This window comes from Camelus dromedarius, chromosome 11 (assembly GCF_036321535.1).
Source record: "Camelus dromedarius isolate mCamDro1 chromosome 11, mCamDro1.pat, whole genome shotgun sequence".
NCBI lineage: Eukaryota > Metazoa > Chordata > Mammalia > Artiodactyla > Camelidae > Camelus > Camelus dromedarius.
This window is the reverse complement of record NC_087446.1, coordinates 66778572-66785337: the sequence shown is the minus strand read 5'-3', so window position 1 is coordinate 66785337 and position 6766 is coordinate 66778572. Positions and strand designations below refer to the sequence as shown.

General features: G+C 37.5%; 1 long non-coding RNA gene across 1 annotated transcript; it reads right to left on the bottom strand.

The window, feature by feature from the left end:
- Positions 1-257: 257 nt before the first annotated feature.
- LOC135322412 (uncharacterized) lies at positions 258-6102 on the bottom strand. Its single transcript, XR_010382974.1, has 2 exons — positions 5974-6102; positions 258-459 (listed from the first exon to the last, which is right to left on the bottom strand). It is a non-coding gene; the product is annotated as an uncharacterized LOC135322412 (long non-coding RNA).
- Between the last annotated feature and the right edge of the window lie 664 nt (positions 6103-6766).

Here is a 6766-nt window from a genome sequence, read left to right as displayed (position 1 = left end):
TTATTACTCACGGAAGTAACACCTCTTGTATGTTATTCCAGATGGACTGTCCTCCCATGAATATTGTCAGCTGCATCATCAGTTCAAGGAGACAGCCACCTGGGTCACACTGGAATATTAGACAGAAAATCTCATTTAAATTTTAGATAGCTCTAACATGAAATAAAGTCATTATTTTATGCCTAAAAAATCTAAGGAACAGAGAGTAAAGACACTCTTCATTGGGCAACTAAGAGAAAACATGAAACAGGTTAGACTGTCAGAACACAAAGCTGTATTCACACGTCTTCATTTCTGTATTTTCACAGCCAATACACCAGATCTCCAGGATAAGTCACAAATCTGCCCTTAAAGAATGTGATGTAGAAACACGAGGAGTAGTAGTTGACAAACTGGAAGAAGAACACCTTCATGGCTAGGTTGTTCTCATAGTCAGTCTGGTCCTTGGGATCTCTGCAGCTAGAATAAAGAAAAGTTAAGTCTGTAAAACTGTGAACAGCCTTGAGACCCTAATCAAAGCCAAGGACACATGAGTTAACACGCTAAATATGTATATATATTTATATATATATATACACAATTCACACTTTTTTCCATATAAGCTGTTTTGAATTCCTTAACATAGCTACTATATTAATTCCAACTGTACACACTGTTGTAAGAGTTTCTCCCACTATGAATGCAATATCACACAAGGCAAAAAAAAAAAAAAGTCACCCGTTCCTTAAAATTTATAAGCACAACAGTATCCAATGGGCAAGAACTGTCCTCTGTCAGGTGTAAGTTGAAAGAAAGCTACTTCTAAACATCCTGCTAAATGAAATTCTCTTGTCTCCCTGAACAGCAGGAAGGTAGGACTATTGAAGAAAACAAGCAAAACACGGGGCAACTTGCTAGAAGCATTTGGGGAACATAAAACATCCTCCTAGTTCAAAATTTGAATTGGTCTTAGTGTTTTCAGAAAATGACCACTGAGCAGACAACTGGGAGAATGACCCAGCCACATGCAGTGTGTGGGAAGCAGTTAACTTGGGCCGCTAAGCTGCTGGCTGGGATACAAGCCAGAGAGAAGAAACATTTGTTATAGAAGCCACAGCTGATGAGAATGGAGCTACACTAACAGGAACAGCATGGGGGGAGGACACAAAACAGTGTGATTACTTGTCCTCTCCGTAACGCACAAGCAAATTTGCCACTGGAACCACGAACCTCTTCCACTTATTTGCAATAGAGAGACTATTTACTTTCAACAATAGGGTACATGATCTAATGTAATTGAAATTATTATTAAGCACTGACATATTTACACAGAGCTTGGACATTCTAAAGCTTTCTTTATCCCTTTTACTAATGCAAAGCTGCAGCTAATTCACTTCTCATATAGGCTAGAGAAAATACGTTTAAACTTGAAGTTTTCTAAAGACTGTAATGTACTGGAATTGAAGTGCCTAAAAGATAAAGTCTCTGTTTTGACCTGGTTCTAAAACTGGTGTAGAAATGACCTCAGCTGCAGAAGGAGCTTAACAGACTCAGTCATCTTGATTGCCACTTTCTCATATATGGCGTTCAGGGTCACGATGATGATAAAACTGATGAGGGAAGCAGTGATGGGCGTGGCCCACCTGCACAGTCAGGTACTTCTGGATTGGGTCTCTTCCATTCAGGTTCTAGGGAAGTTCTGCTGAAAAAACAATGAACACTGAAAGTCCGTAGACAATGATCCCAATAACTGAAGCAATGGTCAACAAGACCTGACAACCCAAAAACCTAGCAGCATAAGGCTCACTAATGATCGTATTTTTACACAGAAACTTGCCCCCAATCCACGCTTAAACAGAAAACATGCACGTGCTGTAAACCTCACATAAACGTGAAAAGTGATGTAAATCGCATGTAAATGCCACAAGAGACGTGAATATCAGGCATGTTAAATTTTAGGGGAGGAGGAATGAAGGATGTCAAAAAGAATGAGTGCATCCACTAATATAACATGCTGACAGCAGGAGCAGCTGTGTGCAGGGCATAGGGAATATATGGGAACTCCACTTTCTGTGAATTTTTCTGTAAACCTAAAACTGCACTAAAGAAGGAAGCCTGTTAAGTATATCATTAAATGGCTGAAAATGGAGTAACTGGTGGCATGTTCTTTTGGAGACAATTCTGTGATAGCAGAACCAATGAAAGTATCCCTTCTACATCTATAGAATTACTTAGGTTATGAACTAGTTGTAACCCATGAAGGGGATATGCTTCCTTTCAAGGGAGAACCTATCACTGATTCAGGGGTCAACAGTTGCTAGCTGTCATCTTCATTCTTAATAGGACAAGTGAAGCTGTGGACATGCCCTGAGGGAAATAGTGGAAGTGACAGCAGGTCTCTGCTGATGAAAGCTTCACATGCTTTTCATACTCCTTGAGATCTTAAAATGGCAGGTATTCCTACTCCCTGCATTTGCACAAGATTCATGTCCCTGATCCATTGTAGTTCTGACTGTGTGGACCCAAGGACAACGGGAGTGTCTGAAGCATAATTTGCACGTGGCTGGTAGGGCTTCAGTTCCTCACTAGGCAGGTATTTTTCTGCCCACTGAAGAATGCACATTAAAGGTCCCATTTTTAAACTGTTTTCCTTCCATCTACCTTCTTGGTCTTAGTCCAGAAGCATGTACTCAGGGTCCCTGGCTGCTCCTGATGGCTGCCCCAGAGAGAAAGCTACAAAGAATGTGAATTTCAAGACTAAGTGAACCACATCATGTTATTTACAGTAACAGCGGGAGGCTGGCTTGCACCTGCAAGGGAGAGCAGATGGAGTGTTTACAAGCCCCTCCTGGAGCCACACTCCTGCATCTAGATCCCAGCTCCGATGCTAGCTGTGGGGCCTTGTGCAAATTTCTTATCTTCTAGGGGCTTCAATCTCCTCACCCATATAATGGGGGGATAATAATAGCAATTTATAGGACTATTGTGATGAGTCAATGATTTACTAATTGTGAAAACAATTAGAACATTAACCACAGGCATGTGAAAAACTCTACCTAAGTATTAGCTATGAATATGGTGACCAAAGTCTTAAAAAGGTGTTTTTCTTAGTTTTTAAGCCATCAGTTTGTAGAGAAAGCATTTTATTTTCTCCTCTACTCTCTTTCATCATCCTTTTCTTCACAGAAAGTCTTCATGATTGTGAAAGGAATAACTTTTTGGTGTGTGTGTGATTAAATGTGAAAATTAGTTAAGGCTGAGAAAAATGTATTATAGAAGGTATATAAAGCCTCCCCACTTGTACAGCACATATAGGCCATTTAAATGCTATGCATTTTTAAAAAGTCTGCATAATAATTTTTTAATTATTTATTAAGTAATCTTAATAGTTAAAACTCTTTAAATGCTTACTATTGCTTCAGCACACGTCTGTTTTTCTAAATCCTCACAATCACCCTGTTGGGAAGGTAATATTATATCTCTTTTACAGATGAGGAAATAGAATCACGTGGAAATGATGCAATTTCCCCAAATGAAGCAACTATTAAGTGAAAGAATTGAAATACTCAAAGAGCCCAAAGACACACTAACTGTATAGCACTGTCTCCAACATGGTCTGTGAAATTAATTGTAATTCATTTCAGAACTTTTACAAACTTGACACATTTCCATTTTTCTTCCAAGCACTTAATGGGTTCAATATTTCTTATGAAACAGGAAAGCTTTCCATTCTCCTTCCTCAAGTTTCTTCGTATTTATCATATTTTTGATCATAACTTTAACATTTGCTCATTAAAGAAAATTTGAAAGTACTCAGTAGTGGACAGAACTGTTGTCCTGGATCTGTCCCCAGTCTTAGAAGGGGACCCAGATTTTGCTTTAGGATAAATAACCTCCCTTTTGTTTTTTGTCCTGTGATTTAAGCTCGATTAACCCACTCTTTCTGAAGCACCAGAGGTAGATCTCAGTTGGTTTAAGACAAATAATACCCGTCATTGTATTGGCCTCGCACATGATTGGAGAATTGACAAATAACCCAGTAAGAGCCACTATTATGTGAGGAGATACGTGCTTGTGCCCATGTGAATGATAAGCTTCCTCTATCAAGAGAGGAAGCTGCCAAAAGAGACCTCTCTTGGTTTGGATGGATGATCTGGGATGCTGAGTGCCTAGAAGCAGCATGCTGAGACATCATTGGACACCGAATGAAGACAGGACAAGACCAGCCCTTGACATCATCTGGGCTACAGTATCTCTCCTTGACTGAAGCCAGACCTCAGATCTGAGGTTTTCATTTACAGGAACCAATAAATCCCATGCATCCCCATTTTTTGGGTGTTGTTTAAACACACTGGAAATTGATTTTGTCACCTACAATGAAAAGACTCCAACTCTGAAAATGAATAAAAAATAAATTAAGAAAAATGCTTCTACCTATAGACATAATTCCTTCAGAAGGGTTCATTGTTTGTATATTACAAATCATTTTATATATTAATTTTATTCTCAAGCCTATCGTAAGCATAACATTTTGACATGTCATAAAAAATTTTCATGGACACACTTTTTCATGGCTGGGTATTGTTCTACTTTGTGAAGGGTTGGAAGAATATTTTGGCTGAGATTTTATATATATATATATACATATAAAAGTATGTCTGTGACTTGAATCCATACTGACTTTTCCCTGCCATTTTGAAATACTTCCTGATTAAAAGTTTTTCAAAGCTGAATTAGTGGATTAAAGCATAGGAATATTTTTGACTCTTGATATCAACTGCCAGACTGCTTTCTAAGAAGGCTTGAGGAGTACACTAGAAATAAACACAGCATTGTAAATCAACCATACTTCACAAAAAATATCCAGTACCCTAGGCATGGGATTGGTGATCACTGGCATTTCATCCTCATAAACAGAGCTGTGTCACTTGAGAGGTGGAAAACTACTTCATTTTGATGTGCACTGAATTACCATTGGAGTGTGACATCTATTTTTTCTTTGTGAATGTGTGTTCCTTTTCTCTGCCTTCTATGCTCCTGAGATTTTTTGATGTTACCTTTGAAGTGATCTGAACTCTCTATGTATTGAAGGAATTAGCCCCTTGTTGGATTTGTAAACAAATAACATCCTCTGGTGTTTTGTTTAAAATTAGGATGCTTCTGATGCATGGAAATCTTTGTATACTTTCCTCAGAAACTTACTGCTCATCTAGAGTTTGTGTAAACATCCATATTTATTTCTAGTTTTTTTCTAATTGTGTTACTTTTTAAATGTTTCTGGAATTTATCACAATATATGGTTCACTGTATGATTTCAATCTTTTCTTTCCCCCCCAATTAGCTAACGAGTGTTCCATTCACTGAATAACCTTTATTTATCTCCCTGATTTGTAATGCCTTCCATCTCTTATATTAAATTATTATTGATATCAGAGCCCATATCTGGACTTCCTGTCCTATTTTCTAATCTGGCTATTCTTGAACTACTAAAAGTCTCATTATCTTATTAATTATTATATTACTAATATGATTTTATACACAATAAACCCCAAATCAATTTTATAACTTCTGATATTTTGGAGATATGATCTTTTAATCTAGAATCATGTGATTAAAGCTTCTTTTATATCTTTCAGTAGTTTTTACTTTTATTTTATGATAGTTCCTACTATCCTTTCCTTAGGTTATTCTTAGATATTTTACCTTGGTTGTTACTCTTGGAAAATTTTAGAAATCTTAATGCCTCCATCTGGTCTCATAATCAGACCCTGGAGAATCCTAAACCACTGATCTGATTTGAACAAATGAGGTGAAAAGAATTGGGGGAAGCACTGTGAGCAGAAGAGACTGTGGAACCTCAAGAGTGGCGCCCTGCATTGGCTCAGATGTTCTCTGGAAAAACTTTTCTCTATGAGACTTCATAGTTCCCAGCTTGATTTTCAGTTTTCTCAGGATTTCACATTAGATTTTAAAAAGTCTGTGGCAGGTTCTTACCCAGAAAAAGAGCACTTGCACAAAGGTTTATATGTATACACTTTCCCCAGGTGGTAAATGGAACACGCTCTTCTTCCTAATTAAAAAAACAAGTTAAGTCAATCAAGGGATTACACCTATGAAATGACTTTTCTCCTAACTGGTCAATAAATCCTAAACATAATTTAAAAACAAATAATTTTCAGACATAGCCTCATTATTTGTAATTGCATGGGTTTTTTTTCCTGTTTTTTTTTCTTTTCTTTTCTGTTAACGATTTCAAACAAACAACAAAATACGTACAGTGTTCATTTTAATACTATTTTTGAAAATGCATATGTGAACAGTAAACTGTTTCCCTGCCATTGTCTGAGCTTGGGGATCTGGGTACCTGACGAGGCCAAGCTGTAAAGCTCTACTCCTGAGCTGGCCTTAGGTTTCAGAAGTGACGCTAGTGACAGCAGAGTCCGTGCAGGACAGAATGTTTCACAGGTGTCGGCAGCTAACTGGTCTCCACTGTGTGTTCCTTTGTTGAGCTTTATGTGTTTATTAGCAACAACTATGAAGTTTTAGAGTTTCCATTTTAGAGTTAATATTTATATTTCATTTTTAGAGATGAAATCAGTAAGACTCAAGTTTTACCTGGATAATGAAAGCAGATAAAGTATAATAATAGCTGTCACTAAGTACATGGCCTTTCCTCTGTGCCAGGAAGTCTTCCAAGTAGATTCTGCACATAAATTCAACCCGTCCTTACCATAGTCATGAGGAAGCAACTCTCTTATTCTGATTTTATAGGAAACTATGGTACAGA